Source organism: Triturus cristatus, chromosome 9 (genome assembly GCF_964204655.1).
Source record: "Triturus cristatus chromosome 9, aTriCri1.1, whole genome shotgun sequence".
NCBI classification, from domain to species: domain Eukaryota; kingdom Metazoa; phylum Chordata; class Amphibia; order Caudata; family Salamandridae; genus Triturus; species Triturus cristatus.
Genome location: NC_140592.1, coordinates 934,426,488 through 934,446,785, shown reverse-complemented (window position 1 = coordinate 934,446,785; position 20,298 = coordinate 934,426,488). Strand labels below are relative to the sequence as shown.

The 20,298-nt window shown below is 41.9% G+C and overlaps 1 protein-coding gene across 4 annotated transcripts in view; it reads left to right on the top strand.

Moving 5' to 3' along the window:
- The window catches only part of LOC146799096 (sodium/potassium/calcium exchanger 4-like), a 937,744-nt gene that overhangs the window by 266,200 nt on the left and 651,246 nt on the right, over positions 1-20,298 (top strand). The window contains exon 1 of one of the 4 annotated variants that reach the window (XM_085628041.1): positions 1,033-1,131. The exons of the other annotated variants lie outside the window; for them this stretch is intronic. The gene's annotated coding sequence lies outside the window, so the exon portion shown is untranslated. Of the gene's footprint in view, positions 1-1,032; positions 1,132-20,298 lie in introns of those variants that run through there. 4 annotated transcript variants of the gene reach the window in all.

The window sequence follows — 20,298 nt, the reverse complement described above, 5'->3', positions numbered from 1 at the left end:
CAAGCATTGGCAACAGCACCGGCTCCTCTCCAATGGCAGAGAAGCATCACCCCACTGGCCTAGAGCCAGGAACTGAAAAATAAAACAATATTTTACTATTGCTTTATTTTTCAGCTGCTGGCTCAACCAGTGTGTGTAGGGAGGGGTGAGGTTGGACCGGGGGGGGGGGGGGGATGTTGTGCACTTCTAAGTGCACATATCTGTTTGGCCAGCTGTCCTAGGCTGGCAAAACAGACAGGCGCACTTAGGTTTCTCTAACCCGGCTGTATTATACAGCTGGATTCGAGAAAGGCACAGACTCCCTGTGCCTGAGTGGAGCATAAATCCAGCCCGCTCAGGCTAATCACCATGCAGCTCTCAAAGTATGAGAGCTGTGCCTGGATTGGATGGGGAGTCTGTTGTCCAAGGGACTGCCGGGAGCAGCAGAATGGAGGAGCACCTAAGAGCGAGGCAGCCACGGGTACCAGGTAAGTTTTTAAAATTGTCTTTTAATTCCACCCCCCATCCCGCTTCCAATCCAACGCTCCTGCTGCCCTGCTGCCCCGCCACTCCGTAGTGGCAGTATCAGTTACTAATTGGCAATGCCAATTGGTCTGGCATTAAAGGAACAACCACAGTTGAAGTAAGCCTACCGCTGGCATCGAGGGTTTCACTATGCTTAGTGGTTCGGTGCAATGCAGCTTTTTTCATGTATTTTTCATGTGTTTTATCTGTATTTTACCTTTTAGGACACTATAATACTAGTGCTCTCCCACTTTGGTCTCAATATCACCACAGCCTAATGAGGGTGAGTTACCTTGCACTGCTCCTTATCAGTGAGCTCTCCCTGCATTGGGTCTATCCAGTGTACTTCTTACTGCTCCTTGTTTGAAGTGTGTCCTTTACACGTTTGCTCACAGTTGATGCATGTCACGTTTGACGTTTATTATCAAATTGAATCCACTGTTTAGAGCAACCCTGATATCTCGTGTTGTCGTCACTGTATTGTTATCTCCAATTGCAATAATTTTAATCCTTTTCTTTTATTTCGCAGGTTGTGATATATAACTATTGGTACCACACATTTTTAGGGTGCTGTACGCGCGGTCACCATTGATACCTCCTTGAGGCTGTGACCACCACCAAAAAAGTGTAGGTAGCTCAAATTTTGGTCCTGAAGAATTGCCAATTAATGAATTACCAGGCAAGAAACATGTTGACCCTTTTAGCACATTAACTCATACACTTAAAGGTGAGAATGTGCGTTTCACTTTGGTTTTAATCAGGATAGTGACCACGCTTTATTAAAATAGTTCTGAGTGGATCACCTATTCCTGTTTTATCTCACTCATTTCACACCTCACACGCACCTACACTAGTTAGTAGCAGGAACCCTTTACACACCTCACCCATCGGCATTGGAAAAAAAGATCTCCGTTAAGAAGGCCCCATTTGGGTGCCTGATCGGCATTGCACCGCCGGCCCGATAAGGAGCAAGACCCGATGATGAAGCAAGACACCCGCTTGTTGGGTGTGTGAGGTTCTCCTTTCCACAAGGAGTGATTTTCTCTCCTGCGTACTTCAACACCTTCACCTTGGCACTTTTTTGTTTTTCTACCACACCCTGCGACACCACTAGGAACTGCATACCTATTCTGTTTCACTGTCTGTTGGGCATGTATGCTGGACCTCAATAAATAATAATTAGTATTATTTATAAGCCCTCTATCCCCTCGTTTGTTTGAGATTAAAGGAATATTGTATGGTAGTGTGAAACATTACAAGTAATAGCCTGGGAATGGATATGTATTTGTGTGGAAGCGAAGAACTGCAGAAAAATATTGGTCAATCTTAAAAGGTCAGTTGACAGTTGCACTTTCAAGCCAGACCTAAACAACCATGTTGGTTAATGACAGCCTTCCTCCCATCTATGCTGCTGCCATAAAAAAACACCATAAATTATCTAGTTATCAGACACTTTAATAGAGTTACAATGTCATGTGTGTACCATGAAAGTTCAAGTCCCGCAGCTGATAAAACAAAATGATCAAATCTTTTTTTGTGGAAGCACACAACTTCTGCCCAAACAAAACATTTACTCCTGGCTCTCAATATGTGGGAGGAGCCAAAGCCCCCCTCTAGTGATGTTCACATAGTTGTCTGGCTGCAGCTACGCTGTCATGCCCGACCATAAAAATGAACTCCTGTGAGGACAACCTAGATATGATTTACATGGAACATAAAGGTTTAACTCAGTTCATAGGAAATCGTTTGTGACAACTTCGATGTAATTTACCAGGAGCACAGCAAGATATTCTGTTCCCTGAAATCACTGGTTAGACAACACTTTTTGGGCCAATAGTTCAGAATGAAATGAAATGATTTACAGACTTCCTCATAAGGGTTTTAATGGTTTTCCCTCTGGAATGTTTGGAAACAAATTTGGCAAATTACACATTTTAATATAAATAAGTACTTTTTCATTTGAACGTTCGTGTCAAATAGTATATTTTAAAAACAAATGTGGTAGTAACACTGATGACACTTGAATACATTTAGAAACATTTGACAGGGGTTTAAGAAGACATCACTCAAGGAGGTGTTAAGAAAATGGCCAATGCTACTGACCAAAACTGGACTGTTTTGTAGGATGCTTAATGGTTTTGCCCTAGGTAACCTTTAGGCAGTGTGACAAATGGCGACTTTGCAGGCACATTCAGGACAATTGGTAGAACTTACAGCATTTGTAGATTCAAGATTCAATTCATCACTGCATTTTGGGTGAAAATTACAGGGAAATGTGACACTGAAAACCATGTCTAGACAACAGCTTTATTTATAATAATAAGGATTTTATGGTCATTCTAAAGGAGGCCTGATCTTGACAGTCACGTAATGGTTACAACTGTTGCATAATAGTCAAATAATTGGTGACTGTCCCTAAAACAACTGCAATTACTTCTAAGCAGCCCATAGTATCCCATAAAAATAAATAAAAGGACCAAGCCTGCAAATTGCTTCCATGCACAGAATATCACTGATGCTAGCAATGTTTTCTCCATTTTCTCCATTCCACAAGAATAATATAACATTTTCAGATTCACATAATTGTCCCTTGTTACCTGCGCAATATAATGCATTCAAATGTCAGCATGTTATTTCTCCACTGGCTATTAGTATTTATGACAGCCACGATCAAAGACACAACAATAATATATATTATCCCCAGTACTCAAATACCAACACGTCTCCACACATTTCCCCAAAAATGCACATATCCGCCAGGATTCCACAGTGCTGCAGGAAAGCAGATATTGGCAGTAATGCACAGATTTGTCCAGTTCCCACAATGGCCCAGCGCTGCATGAGTTGTGGTCCCTATTAGCCTGCAGACAGGCGTGAATAGTTGCATCATTATAGCGTCTTGCATAGAGGTTTGACAAGGACTGCATGTCTATAGTGGGCTGCAGAAGATCGGCCCACTTTCAGCATCCAGCATAGGTTGTGTGGACTGTCTCTCTAAAGTGAGGTGCATTTTGGTCAAGACATGTGTCAGTACAAAGGTGACCTGCTCATTACACTATGACAGGGAATGTATCAGTATAGTTATCTGCGCCTCTGCACACTGCAAGAGAGATAGCATCACTATAGTAATAACTGATGACAGGGACTGTATCTCTAAAGTAGTCGACTGTCCTGTACACTTCCCAGGAGCGAAATCATTATAAGACTCAGCCATCCTGAACTAACCCTGGGCGGAGTTCGGGGAGTTGCGCTACGCGAAACTCCGCGAAATGGTAAAAAACTCCGCCGCACTACGCGGATCTCCGCGAGCGGCGAGTTTGATAGAAAAATGCTATTTGCGGTGATTGCACAGTGCTGGATGCTTGTACGCACTGTGCGATCATCGCGAACGGCACCATGCACAGCACAGGCTTTCCTTTTCTGCCGCTTGAGTAGATTTTTACTCGACTGGCAGCTTTCTCAACGCAAACGGGCAGTTTCTCAACGTGAGAGGTCGCGAGCCTACGCGACCACTCGCAATGAGAAACCTGACCTCCCCCCGCGTTAAGAAATCTCACCAGGAGGTTTATTTTCCATGCTCGCCAACTTTATGTTGACGATCGCGAACGAGGAAAAATCTCGCCAGGAAGTTGATTTTCCTCGCTCGCCAACTTGGCATTGGTGAACGCGAGCGAGGAAAAGATCTTGCAAACTCCGCGAGCAGAGCGGAGTTCACCGCCCAGGCCTATCCTGAACACTGTGGTCCTGTCACAAAGGGCCTCCGCACTCGTGGAGTAGGCCCCGCAGTGGCAAAGAATCTCCACAATGAGACTTTCTCATTGTAATAGGACACATTTTTGCATAGCAATTTTGAATGGCACATTGCCGCCTTTCTGAAGCAGTCCTTCTAAGTATTTTATTCCTTTGTCTCTCCATTTGGACCATTCTGTTTCCACCCCTCAAACTCATATGTAATTGAAATTGTATTTCTATAGCACTTATTATTACCCCATACTAGGCATCAAAGTGCTTTTTGGCAACTAGCACACTACTCCGGAACCCAAAAAGGATTAGTTGTGATTTAGTATAGATAAATATGTGTAAATGTGAGCTGTTGACATGTGAGTCTGTTAGTTGGTTTGAATAAGATAATGGAGGGATGGAAGAGTCTAGAAAGTGTTATTTGTGATATCATAGTTGTAAGATGAGGCTTGGGATGAGTAAAAGGAGAGATGGAGGAGGGAAGAGTCTCTAGAAAGCGATAGTAGTAAAATAAGGTTTTGGTTACATGAGGTAAGAATTTAGGAAGGGTTCCTCGGAAGATCATAGTAGTAAAATGAGGTTTCGGGTGAGCCAAGGAGGGATAGAAGGGGAATAGTCTTGAAAGGTTTATTTTGGAGACCATAGTGGTAGAATGAGGTTTGGGATGAATCAGAGAGTGGAGGTAGAGGACATACTGAGAGAGGTACAGGGTGAGACAGGGTAGTGCATTGGAGGGAGCCAAAGGTGTTTTTTCTCTTCTATCTTCTACAGTAAGAGTAAAGTTAAAAACATTATATAGATACATATCTACATACAAAGGGTATACATGTATAAGGAAGATAATATATTGGGATTGAAAGTTGTATTGTACAAACTCAGACTTTTAAGGGATGCTATATCTAAAGCAATTTTTTGTAAATATATATATATATATATATATATATATATATATATATATATATATATATATATATATATATATGAATTCACTGAAAAAACCATAGGTTTCAGGGGTGTTATAGTTAGCTGGACTTTTCTCTTGTACAAAACCATTGAAATTCCCCCGTTATTGTTAGTTCAGCTAACTATAACTCGCGCGCCCGCAATACACTGCTGATGACGTCACATATTACATCACTCATGACATGGTCAGTGACATCACTCATGACATCACTGATGACATCTCAAATGACATTACTGATGGCATCACTGATGACATCATCCAGTGAATGTGTGTTTTTCTGAAAATTAAATATGTTTTATATATGTATATCTCAAGGTCGATGGAAGAATAAATGGGTATATAAGTGTCTAAATGGATGATTTGTTTTTGAAAAATTGATTGTGTAACTGACTGATTAAGTGTATCATAGTGAATACATGGCTGAGTGAGTAATGTTTAAATATGTAAATATCTGTATCAGTCTCTCACTTTGTGTATAAGTGGCTGCATGGGTTGGTGAGTAGCTACATGGGTGTCTATATAGGTTATTAGTTGGTTTTTTGAGTATCAGTCTGAGTGTCTGCATGGTTCGGTGGGGGGTATTACGTAGTGCATAGGTGCATGAATGAGTGACTCACTGTTTGTATGTGTTGAAGACAGCATGTGTGCAGGACTGTATGGGTGGATGAGTGTGTGTATGGGTGTGTTAGTGAGTGAATGACTGTCTCAATAGTGTCTTTATGAGTAACTACATATGTTTTAAACTAGTATATGTGACTATTGGTGTATATAAGTGAGTATATGTGAGAGTGAGAGATTGAAAGAGTTCCTGTATGAATAAGTATGTGTTTCTATAAGTGATTGTTTAAAAGACTAAGTATGTGTAAGTTTCCGTAGAAGTAAGAGTGGTGGTGTGTGTATAACTGTATATGCAAGTAAATGTATGTTTGATTCTTTATTAGCATGAGTGACTATGTGTGTGAGTAACTCTATGGATGAGTGGCATTGTGTAACAGGATGTATAGGTGTATGAGTACAAATGATGAGTGGGTACATGTATGAGTGACTGTATAGGACTGTTGGTGAATGAGTGGATGTGTATGTAGATCTTAGAATTACTGAAGAGGTTGTTGTAACTGGTATTGGTATGTCCATTGTTTTGAAAATTTTAGTCTCTATTTTTGAATGTGTGTATCAAAGGTTATATTAGGGTGAGAGGAGGTCTGCCACTCTATCACAAGGATGATGTCATCAGTGATGTCATCAGTGATGTCATTTGAAATGTCATCAGTGATGTCATCAGTGATGTCACTGACCATGTCATGAGTGATGTAATATGTGACGTCATCAGCAGTGCATTGCGGGCGCGCGAGTTATAGTTAGCTGAACTAACTATAACGGGGGAATTTCAATGGTTTTGTTCAAGTGAAAAGTCCAGCTAACTATAACACCCCTGAAACCTATGGTTTTTTCAGTGAATTTCTGAGGTTTTTTAAATGCTAATTCCTAACTATAACGTGCCTGAAACCTATGGTTTTTTCTGTGAATTTCAAAGGTTTTTTAAATGCTAATTTCTAACTATGCCTACAGAGATAGGACATGTGAAGAAAGAAGAAAAAATGCACAGAAAGAAAAAAAAGAAGTGCAGAAAGAAGCAACAGAAGTCCTCAAAGATGAAGAAAAGTGCAGGAAGAAGGATAACGTGCAGAAAGAACAAAAAGAAGAGCAGAAAGAAGCCTTGTTGCAAAATCATCCTGTACCCTCAACTTTTTCAGACGGATACTGGTGGTAACTGAGTCTGACTAACCAGTCCTAGAGCCAGTGCTATGTTAAAAGACACTTAGAATACAGTGAAAACACCTACATACACTAGGGAACATTATGCGTTGGGGTCCCCCTGTGATTAGCATGACCTCCTCTGTAAGCCCCTAGTATATAATAGGGCAGGGGGATTAAAACTACCTCTTAAAACAGGCCACAGGGCGTTTTTGCACACGTTAACTCAGGCCCCGTCCCCTCCCTTCACCACTGTGTAAACACGCCCTGTGTCCGTTTTTAGTTGGGAGATTAAGTTCATTTGAATCCTGAGGGTCCCTAGGGTCCAACTAGCCCACTAGGTACCTCCAGTAAGTGCCACAGAGCTGCGTTGCAGAGAGGTGTAAAAAGTGTCACGACCTGGACCAGCTCTCTGCAATGCAGCTCAGTGGCACTTACTGGAAGCACTTGGTGGGCTAGTTAGCCCCCAGGGGCCCTCAGTATTGAAGGGAAATTATATCCCCAATTTAAAACGTGCCATAGTGCGTGTTTGCACACGTCACCTCAGGCCCCGTCCCCTCCCTTCACCACTGTGTAAACGCGCCCTGTGGCTGTTCTAAGTTGAGAGATTAAGTCCCCTTGAATCCTAAGGGTCCCTAGGGGCAAACTAGACCACTAGGTACCTCCAGTAAGCGCCACAGAGCTGTGTTGCAGAGAGGTGTAAAAAGGGGCTTGGCCTCAGAACACCTGTCTGCAGCGCAGCTCCCTGGCGCATACTGGAGATGCCTGTTGGGCTAGTTGGCCCTCAGGGACCCTCAGTATTGAAGAGGAATTAATTCCCCAACTTACAACTCGCCAGGGGGCGCGTTTGCAGAGTGCTGCAAGGAGGGGGCGTGGCCTCCGGCATGATGCCAGTCTTTTATTTATTTTAATTTTTTAAGAAGGGGGGCTGTGTGGTTCCCCTTCTTATTCTAATTTATTGGCCCTGATGACCCCATCCCCCAGGACCTGTCTCCTAATTATATTTTTTTGACCCCAACCCCAGGGCCGGCCACTGATTTTTATTATTTTTAAAAAATATATATTTATAGACACACCTAGGACATGCTGGACAAACCGTACGTACCTATCACCATGACGATTTGCGTGATATTCATTAAAAGGCGATTATGCATACAATGAATCCACGTGGAATGTATTTACACCACTAGTGAAGCTCTGACATGTCTGATGCCCTACCATGCCTAATCCCGGTAGACACCCTTGTCATTTATTTATACAAACATGGGTAGCTATTGACGGCCACATTTAATACACATGCACACCAAGCCATTCAAAGGGGATTCGACAAAAATTCGACCAAAACTATGCAAGACACCCCCCTCACGCCACTGCCGGATGTGTAATACTTTTTATTTTACTCTCTGGAAAGGGGACGAACATCACTTGAGAGTCACAGCGCACTCCTGGCAGAGCCCAATGCTGTGTTACACCCACCATTGCCTGCTGAGTGCCACACACCTCTGTGTTGTATTCCACTAGCTAGTGCATATTCTATGACACTCTCTAGCCCATGTGCACTGTAACACCACCCCGTGAATATGTCATGCCACACTTGTCTTCGCACGGGTTATATTGCCCCATCTAACGTGCCTTCCTCGATGCCTATGTTATAACGCACAGTGCTATGCCATACATATTACAATCTGGGATCCATATCTTTGTCACAGTGCATATGCAACATTACACTCCCAGCACATATTTTATATTACAACTTTAGAGACTAGCTAGGTTACACAACACTGCCCTGTGCATATTACACTCCAAGGCGAATATCGAATAGCACGCGCTAGTGCCTGTGCTATCTCGCGCTCTCCAATGAATCTGTCATTGCGCACAATGTATTGCATATTATATTTCACGCCCGGTTCATCTTATATCACACTTTTTGGTGCATAGTTTATACCATACACTATATCTAGTTTTCATTTTCAATCGTGCTCTCAGGACTATGTTCTATATAACACTGTGTTCACCTACCCTTTTCACGGGCATTACATTTTGCGATAGGGGGTGGAGGGTCAGGGGTGTTTCTGCCAGGTGAGCCCGGAGTCACAGTCACAAACGTCCTCTTCTTCCTGAATAAAAGTGAGATTATGCTGCATACTTGTTCATATTTTAAGTAGTTCGCACAGACACACGTTTTAAAAACAATAAAGTTCCTAATACCCGCCTTCTCTGAACAGTTAGCTTGCTGCCCCATCCCCCTCCTCCCTATCCTCTGTTGTGTGAATCCATAGACTAGCCTCCTCCCTCCTGCCATGCATGGTCTGATGTGCTGCCACTGCCCTCAATTTAGTATGATGTACCAGTCCACTCCTCCTACCCTCCATTGCCCAATTCAATTCTATACCCCCTCATCGTCCTCCTGCTTAAACTCTGTGCTTAGCTTTTTGCCCCTATTCTCCTTCCCCCTGCCCTCCGATGTCTTTGTGCATGCCCCTGCTCCATCCTTTTTGCCCACCATGTTCTATGGACCTGCCACTCCTATCTACTCTGAGTGTTCTGTTGAGCTGCCACTCCCCTCCCACCTGCCTAGCATTGTCAGATGACTGTAACCTGTCCCTGCCACCTCCACCCTGCCTGTCCACATGCCATGCCCCTATCCTCTTCCTCCTGTCCTACATGGTCCATTGTACTGCCACACCCTTCTGCTCTCCCTGGTCTGTTATGCTGCAACTGCTCCTCCTGCCTGCCCCATGCGGTCTGTTGTGAGGCACCTTCCCCTGATCTTTCTTGTCTGTGCACAGGTCCTGACCCTCCCTTCTATCCTCCATCGTCCTTTGTGCATGCCCCTGCACCCTCCTTCTTGCCCATCATAGCCATTGTGCTGCCACTAACCCTCCCACTTGCCATGCATGGTCTTCTGTGCTGCCATGGCCCCTCCCACCTTCCCTGTGTGGTCAGTTAGCTGCCCCTGACCCCCTCCCACCTTCCCTCCATGGTCTGTGTGTATGCCATCACAGTCTCACTGTTGCTCTTCATGGTGTGTCTTGCTTCTAGTGCCCATCCTACCTGACCTCCATGGCTATCTTGCTGCTCCTGCCCTGCCCCCTTGCCCCCAGCCCTCTGTTTACATGTGCAGACCCCTACTCCCTCCCTCCTGGCTTGTCTGTTCCATTGTAATGCCCCTGATCCGTCCCTCCTGCTCTTTATGGTCTGTTATGCTGCAGCTTTCTCTCCTGTCTGTCCATTATGGTCAGCTAGCTACCATTGCCTCTTGCCCCTCTGTTCTCTGTTGTCCATGTGCATGGTCCTGTCCCCTCCCTCTTGCTTTCTATGGATTGTTGTGCTGCACTCCCGTCCCGCATGCCCTGTGTGGTGTATTGTGCTGCTGCAAACCCTGATGCCTGCCCTGCAGGGTCAGTTTGGTGCACCTCTCCATGTCCCTCCTGTCCTCTGTTATCCAAGACCATGTCCCTATCCCATTTCCTTCCATGATCCAATGTACCATACTTGCGAACATTTTGAACTTGGTAAGAGGGAGATTTTGAAAAAAAACTGGGGTATTGATTTTCCCCTTTGAGTTACATTGAACAAGAGGAGATTGTAGACAGGAGACAGATCAAATAAAGCCCATTTGAGCTTAAAAACATTGGACGTTTCCTGGCTGAATCGGGTCTGTTGGCATGTATGGTTGTACTACCATTGCCTCTTCCTTCTGCCCACAATGGTCTATTACATTGCCACAGCCTCTCTTGCAAGTCCTGTATTGTTGGTTTGTTGCCCCTGCCCCCCTTTCCACTGCCCTCCATAGTCTGTTGTGCTGCCACGGCCCTTCCTGCCTGCTCAGTGTGGTTAAATTGTTGCCTTTGCACCCTCCTACCTGCCTTCAATTTTCAGAGTCCGTGCCCCTGGCCTCTGCCTCTCAACAGTATCCTAATGAACAACTAGATTGCTAACATTCTATATTTATTACAAAAGTGTGGAACGCCTGACGTCATCTTGATGTAATCAAAACTGTAATACCTAGAGCATTTCCTTTAGAAATTACATATATGAGAGGGTCTTATTGGCATCAAAATTATGGTTAGTGCTCTAAAAGACTAAAATAAGGACATATTTTCTGAGTTTTCAAATAGCGACAAAGCACTTTTAAATTATTTGTTATCTTTATGTTTTTTTATCCAGTTGACCACTTGATTAAATGTTGCACTTAGGGGAGAGGATGTGGTGTTACTTCCAGAACTGCAGACTTTGCAACTGGGGAACCAGTTTGGAGTTTCTGCTTCAGCTCGACATTCTGTGATTCTGGTCAAATCACTTAGTCTCCCCATGTCTACAACCAAAATGAATGTGTTCTTGTGTGATGTAACCAATGCTCATGTAAAGCACTCCAATACCTGACAAGTCTGCACTATATAACACTGCAAAAACACAAAATAATAAGTGTTTTGCAAACTTCTGTCATTGGGCTATATTTGGGCTACATCTGTTATGAAGTTTCCTAATTTCCTCATGTACTGCAGTCTCCTCAGTAGGAAATGCTTTCAGTTTTTTACTCTGATTCCATCATGAAGGGATTCAGATATGTCACACATTTGCCATAAATTCTGAATGTTAGCACTCTAGTTGCTCATTAGATCACTGTAGTAAAACTACTGTTCACCATGGAAGTCTGCTCCTGGTATTAAAAGTGCATGTTTCAGTCTGCATGTCAGAATTTTTTAATTAAATAGAAGAGGATTTGAGAAGTCACTCAAAGTGTGCCCTCATTTTCTTTCTTCAGCATTAATCATAATTTCTATGGCAAAATGAGCCCCCTCATTGTGTTCCTTTTTAAATTAAATGTTTAAGTGTTACCAGTTTATTCCAATCAAGATGGCTTCAGGTGTGCCATACTTTTGTCATAATGAAGACAGTAAGAGCTCTAGTTGTTTTTAAGAACACTCTGGGACATTCTGTCATTGGGCTATACTTGAGCTACATCTGGGTGATATTTGGGCTACATTTGGGCTCTTTTGTCTCTGGTGGCCATCTTGGGAGACTTATTTGTTATGAAGTTTCCTAATTTCCTCATTTACTGCAGTCTTTTCAGTAGGAAATACTTTCATTTTTTTACTTTGATTCCATCAAGAAGGCATTCAGATGTGTCACACATTTGCCATAAATTCAGAATGTTAGCACTCTTTTTGCTCATTAGATCACTGTAGTAAAGCTACTGCTCACCAGGGAAAACTGCTGCTGGTATTGAAAGTGCATGTTTCAGTCTGCATGTCAGAATTTTTTAATGAAATAGAAGAGGATTTGAGAAGTCACTCAAAATGTGCCCTAATTTTTCTTTCTGCAGCACTAATCATACTTTTTATGGAAAAATGAACCCCCTCATTTTGTTCCTTTTTAAATTAAATGTTTTAAGAGTTACCACTTTAATCCAAGCAGGATGGCTTCAGGTGTGCCATACGTTTATCATAAGTCGGACTGTTAGCGCTCTAGTTGTTCTTTGGAACACTCTGGGAAGCTGCAGTAGAACACAAAGGAATCAACTGACAGTCTCTGCCCTTGTTGGATGTACATGTTTTACTGAGAATGTCAGACTTCATTCTCACATGACTGAGAAAGATAATGTGAATTTACAGAAAATAAGCTCTCAGTTTAGCTTATAGATCACCTTCCAAACCTCTGTGGGAAAAGCATGAGAAAATATTTTTCTCTCAATCATGATATCCCAGCAGAAGGCTTTTTCACATGGTGAAATCACCTTAGAACATACCACAATTCCTAAAATGAGTATGGTACCATCAACAAATGATTTATAATGTAACTAAAGTCTTAAAACCTTCTATTAACTGCAATGCTTTTTAATGAGGTGCTATCATGTATATTGGTCCCAAGATGGCTGCCAACACTTCTTGGATTAAGTGCTGACAGCCAATCAGATCTCAGGATGAGATGTGTGGTTAGGCTCCGCCCACATATATATATGATTTTACTTTTGATTTTGTCAGGAACTACTGAACAGATTGACACCAGACCTGCAAAAGGCACTTCCCTGAGCTGAGGCCTACCTCTCTGCCAAAGTTCAAGTAATTCTGTTCAGCCGTTCGGGCTGTACCTTGGACTAAAGGTCCCTATGGAAAATTGCATGGGGAAAACGCGTTTTGGGACCCCCCTTTTTTCTCGGCCCCCGCTTGACGAATCCCCCTGAGACTTTCAGGGTAGGAGCGGAGCGGAGCGCCCCACCTATTTTGAAAATTTCACGAGGATTCGTCAACCGGCACCAAAGTTATTCCAAATAGAATGTTACGGATTTCCTATGGAAACACGGTCCTAACTATAACTATCTACTGGCGACCGCCAGTAGATTATATATATATATTACCTACTGGCGGTCGCCAGTAGGTAGTTATAGTTAGGACCACGTTTCCATAGGAAAACCTCAACATTCTATTTTGAATAACTTTGGCGCCGGTCGACGAATCCTCGCGAATTTCTCAAAATAGGTGGGGCGCTACGCTCCGCTCCTACCCTGAAAGTCTCGGGGGGATTCGTCAAGCGGGGGCTGAGATAAAAGGGGGGTCCCAAAACGCGTTTTTCCCATGCATTTTTCCATAGGACCTTTAGAACGAGCTACAGCCCGAACGGCTGAACAGAATTACTAGAAATTTGGCAGAGAGGTAGTCCCTAGGTCAAGGAAGTGCCTTTTGTAGGTTTGGTGTAAATCTGTTCAGTAGATTCTGAGAAAATAGCCTTTAAATCAATATATATATCTGAGCCCGCTTACGGTACGCTTACCGTACGCTTACCGTACGCTTACCGTAAGCTTACGGTGGCGTGCGCGAGCGCGATTCTGATTGGCTCTTAGATCTTAGTAAACATTCGAATCGGCCGAAACCAGGAAGCGGCGTCCGCCATTTTGTCTCTCGCACTGAGTGTTGTTTATCAAACATGATGGCCAAAAACATGTTACGGGGCTGTTTTGACAACTCCCTCCCACATAGTCATGTTGAGGGAGTCCCCAAACATCCCCCAAGAGCAAAAACGGTTTTATTTTTTTTTCGGCAATTTCGCGGGGTACGCTTACCGTACGCTTACCGTACGCTTACCGTAAGCTTACCGTACGCTTACGGTAAAAAAATAAAAATAAAAAAAACACTATCCACACTTACCCCACCCCCTGTGCTTTTGGTGGCCGCAGGCCACCAAATGTGCAGGGCTTATTAATAGAGAAAAAAAACGTAATTTTGGCAACATGAAATTATAAAATCGAAATAAAAAAAACACTATCCACATTGACCTCACCCCCTGTGCTTTTGGTGGCCGAAGGCCACCAAATGTACAGGGCTTATTAAAGTTGATAAAAACCGTGCACGGAACGAACTGCGTTAAGTGGGCGCGCACGCCACAAATGGCGTAAAGTAACTTAGCATTTAAAAAACCGTACAAATTCACTGAAAAAACCATAGGTTTCACACACGTTATAGTTAGGAAATAGCATTTAAAAAACCTTGCTAATTCACTGAAAAAACCATAGGTTTCACACATGTTATAGTTAGCTGGACATTTTACTGATAAAAAACCAATGAAATTCCCCCGTTATAGTTACTGTAGGCAACTATAACTCACGCGACCGTAATCCTCTGCTGATGACATATGTGTCTTTATGAAAAAAAAATATTTGTAATATATGTATAGCTAAAATTTAATGGAAGAAGATATGGGCAAATAAGTGTCTAAATACAGTATTAGCATCAGCAGAGGATTGCGGTCGCGTGAGTTATAGTTGCCTACAGTAACTATAACGGGGGAATTTCATTGGTTTTTTATCAGTAAAATGTCCAGCTAACTATAACATGTGTGAAACCTATGGTTTTTTCAGTGAATATATATATATATATATATATTTATATATATATCCTACTGGCAGTCGCCAGTAGGTAGTTATAGTTGGGACCTCTTTTCCATACGCAATCCGCAACATTCTATTTCCAATAACTTTGGCGCTGGTCAACGAATCTTCGTGAAATTTTCAAAACTCGTGGGGCGCTCAGGTCCGCTCCTATCCTGAAAGTTTCGGGGTGATTCGTCAAGCGGCGGCCCAGAAAAAAGGGGGGTCCAAAGAAACATGTTTTCCCCATGCAATTTTCCATAGGAACCTTTAGCCGCGGCTACAGCCCGAACTGCTGAACGGAATTACACCAAATTTGGCAAAGAGGTAGCCCTTGGTTCAGACTTGTGCCTTTTTGTTAAATGGTGTAAATCCGTTCAGTAGTTGCTGAGAAAATTAAAAGTAAAATCATATATATATCTATGGCTGCGCTGGATCCGCGCATCCTCACGATGACAAGCTGTATGCTAATTGGCTGTCAACACACCAAACCAGGAAGTGTTGGCAGCCATCTTGTGCCTCGGTAGAACCGAGGCACAAGAAAACAGTAAAACAAATGTGCAAAATGCAAAAAGGGGGCAGGGTAGAAATACCCTGACCCCCTAGGCCTGCTTAGGGGTCCCACAAGGACCTGGATCCAACTAGCCCGCCAGGTACCTCCAGTAAGCACCAAAGAGCTGCGTTGCAGAGAGGTGGTCCGAGGCCATGCCCCATTTTACACCTCTCTGCAATGTAACTCTGTGGCACTTACTGGACATACCTGGTGGGTTAGTTGGCCCCCAGGGACCCTCCGGATTCAAGGGGACTTTATCCCCCAACCTAAAACACTCACAGGTCGTGTTTGCACACATGTCATCTGAGGCCCCCCCATCCCTTCACCACTGTGCAAATGCACCCCATTGCGCGTTTTAAGAGGTAGTTTTAATCCCCCTGCCCTATTATATACTAGGGGCTTACAGAGGAGGTCATGCTAATCACAGGGGGACCCCAACGCATAGTATTCCCTAGTGTATGTAGGTGTTTTAACTGTATTCTAAGCGTCTTTTAACATAGCACTGGCTCTAGGACTGGCTAGTCAGACTCAGTTACCACCAGTACCCGTATGAAAAAATTGAGGGTACAGGATGATTTTGCAACAAGGCTTCTTTCTGCTCCTCTGTTTGTTCTTTCTGCACGCCTTGCTTCTTCCTGCACTTTTCTTCATCTTTGAGGACTTCTTTCTGCATTCCTTTTGCTTTTTTCTGTGCGTGTTTTCCTCTTTCTTCACATGTCCTACCTCCGTAGGCATAGTTAGAAACTAGCATTTAAAAAACCTTTGAAATTCACTGAAAAAAACCATAGGTTTCAGACACGTTATAGTTAGGAATTAGCATTTAAAAAACCTTAGAAATTCACTGAAAAAACATAGGTTTCAGGGGCGTTATAGTTAGCTGGACATTTCACTCGTACAAAACCATTGAAATTCCCCAGTTATTATTAGTTCAGCTAACTATAACTCACGCACACGCAATGCACTGCTGATGACATCACATATTACATCACTCATGACATGGTCAGTGACATCACTCATGACATCACTGATGGCATCTCAAATGACATCACTGATGACATCATCATTGTGATAGAGTGGCAGACCTCCTCTCACCCTACTATAACCTTTGATACACACATTTAAAAATAGAAACTAAAATGTTCAAAACAGTGGACATACCAAAACCAGTTACAACAATCTATTCAGTAGTTCCAAGATCTACATGCACATCCACTCATTCACCAACAGTCCTATACAGTCACTCATACATGTACTCACTCATCATATGTACTCATACACCTATACATCCTGTTACACACTGCCACTCATCCATAGAGTTACTCACACACATAGTCACTCATGCTGATAAAGAATCAAACATCCATTTACTTGCATATACAGGTATATACACACCACCACACTTACTTCTACAGAAACTTACACATACTTAGTCTTTAAACAATCACTTATAGAAACACAAACTTATTCATACAGGAACTCTTCCAATCTCTCACTCTCACATATACTCACTTATATACACCAATACTCACATATACTAGTTTAAAATATATGTAGTTACTTATAAAGACACTATTGAGACAGTCATTCACTCACTAACACACCCATACACACACCCATACACCCATACAGTCCTGCAAACATACTATCTTCAACACATAAAAACAGTGACACACTCATTCATGCATCTATGCACTAACTAATACCCCCCACCTAACCATACAGACACTCGGACACTCATACTGATACTCAAAAAATCAAGTAATAACCCATATAGACACTCATGTAGCTACTCTCCAACCCATGCAGTCACTTATACACAAAGTGAGAGACTGATACAGATATTTACATATTTAAACATTACTCACCAACCCATGTGTTCACTAAGATACACTTAATCAGTCCGTTACACAATCAATAAAAAAAAGAAATCATCCATTTAGACACTTATATACCCATTTATTGTTCCATCGACCTTGAGATATACATATAGAAAACATATTTAATTTTCAGAAAAACATAAATTCACTGGATGATGTCATCAGTGATGTCATCAGTGATGTAATTTGAGATGTCATGAGTGATGTCACTGACCATGTCATGAGTGATGTAATATGTGACGTCATCAGCAGTGCATTGCGGGCGTGCGAGTTATAGGTAGCTGAACTAACTATAACGGGGGAATTTCAATGGTTTTGTACGAGTGAAATGTCCAGCTAACTATAACGCCCCTGAAACCTATGGTTTTTTAGTTTTTTCAGTGAATTTATATATACATATATATATATATGTATATTATCTACTGGCGGTCGCCAGTAGATAGTTATAGTTACAACCTAGTTTCCATAGGAAATCTCAAAATTCTATTTTGAATAACTTTGGCGCCGGTTGACGAATCCTCGCGAAATTTTCAAAACAAATGGGGCGCTCCGTTCAGCTCCTACCCTGAAAGTCTCAGGGTGATTCGTCAAGCGGGGGCCAAGAAAAAGGGGGGGTCCCAAAACGAGTTTTCCCCATGCATTTTTCCATAGGACCTTTAGTCGCAGCTACAGCCCGAACGGCTGAACAGAATTACGTGAAATTTGGCAGAGAGGTAGCCATAAGGTCAAGGAAGTGCCTTTTGCAGGTCTGGTGTAAATCTGTTCATTATTTCCTGAGAAAATAGCATTTAAAAGCATATAAATATCTATAGGCGCGCACCGTGCGCGCACGATGCGCGCACCCTGCCGTGCGCGAGCGCAATTCTGATTGGTTGTTAGATGTCGGTAAACATTCGAATCGGCCAAAACCAGGAAGTGTCGGCCGCAATTTTGTCTCTCGCAGTCTGAGGGGGTGAAAAAAAAAGGTGGAGAACGTGAAAAGGGGGCAGAGTGGACAGTTTCTGACCCCCTAGCCTTGGTCAGGGGGTCACAGAAGGACCCCCAAGGGAGAAAAAAACATTTTTTTTTTAAATCACGAGGTGCGCGCACGGCATGCACTGCGAACCAGTAAGCCACAACATAATATAGCACAATTACGCAATTGCGATGTTATTGACATTTCCTTTCCTTTCAATTTCCTGTGGGCAAATTTTCTGTGGTAATATGGTCCGTGTGGGATACAGGAAGTGGCCTTTAATAAGTGCTAGGTATGGGGAGTGTGGGAGATGAAGTGCATTGTTATAAGTGAGACAAAAAGGGGTATTAGGACATATGTGGGACACATAACATTTAAATGTTAAAAGAAAATTTGCCCACAGGAAATTGAAAGGAAAGGAAATGTCAATAACATCGCAATTGCGTAATTGTGCTATATTATGTTGTGGCTTACTGGGGATTCCAATTGGGTTTCTCCGGATATATGAGAACAGTATTAACAATAATTTTTTCAGGTTACCGCACACACATAAAAACGGCAAAAGAAACAAGCTGAGTATGCTTTGAATTTTTGTAACTTTATTGTTCATTTCTGACGCAATTATTCAACACAGTGGGCAGATTAATTGAATGCAACCTCGCTGCAATTATTTTATTCTGTGGACTTATATGGACTACCTATGAAATTACATATGATCCTTTACTATAAGGAATGTAACATTTCGTCTATCTATTTTTTCATGTTAACGTAGAAAGTCACGATTATGGATTGTTATTCACTATCGCACTATTTTATGATTTTCGACACGATGTCTAGTATTATTGACATGTTAACTGAATTTAGGATGATGGATTTTGTCTAAATTCACGCAAGTTATATATGCTATGCGAAATAATAGCAGTATTTCTTTTATGTTCATCAACCCTGTGCATGTATTTCTACGGTTGTTGGAATACAGGAAGTTACTTGACAAAGGCTAACGCCGAAACGCGTCGTCCTGAATTAAGCTAGCGCACAAATAAAGTTTGTTTGTGCCGTTTCCTGGTGTGCTGTCTCTTCTCTCTTTGGATTTATGCTTTGAGGAAAGAACCGTAACGATATATATATATATATATATACATATATATATATATTTTACAATGCATTTTGTACAAACTCAGACTTTCAAGTATTGCCAAACTTGAAGCGATTTTTTTTTAATTTTATTTTATCTTTTCCTCAATATTTCAAGTACTTGTAGATAAAATAGTTATGATAATATTTACATATTGTGATATATGAATAAAACAGGGTCCCAAAAGCAACTAATCAAAGAAGTTATATGAAAACTATGCAGTGATCTATAAACATGTTAAGGATAGAATAATATATTTTATATATATTAAATATATATTTATTTAACTGTACATAATATATACATTTCTTAAGCAGACCTAACAAATATCTATATATTTTAAAAGCATTGTTGTTATACATATTTATACAAAGAAATACACATATCTAGATACATACATATCATCAAATTATAAATGTTTACAAACACAGGGATATGCTGTACATTACATTTAAGTATGATGGTTATGTAGGAAAGAGCCAAGCCTTGAGTAGTCTTCTGAAGGTAAGATAGCTTTCTGTGGATCTATTTTTGTTGCTGTTGAGTTTTAAGGAATTTAGCTGCATTTAACTGGAACAATGACTACACAGGCTTAAAATCTGCATTGATTATCTTCTACATTCTCCTTGATGCTAACAATGATTTGAGTGTCATCAGCCGAGGACATAATAGAGAAACCTAGAAGCCTGATCAAGATCAGAGAGTGTGTAAAAATGTATGGGGCAACCCGGTAATCCTGGGGATCTGTGTAATCAATCAAAAGCACAACACAGTGATCCCCTTGGAAGGAGCAATTCACCTAAGCTCCCTTGGCCAATAAGAACCATACAATTTAATATTGATACAATATGCAGATATAATTTATTGTCCAAACTTAGTATGAATATGGCAAAGCCAAGGTTAATAGTTAATACTGTAGTTGCCCAACAAAAAATGTGCAGTGAACA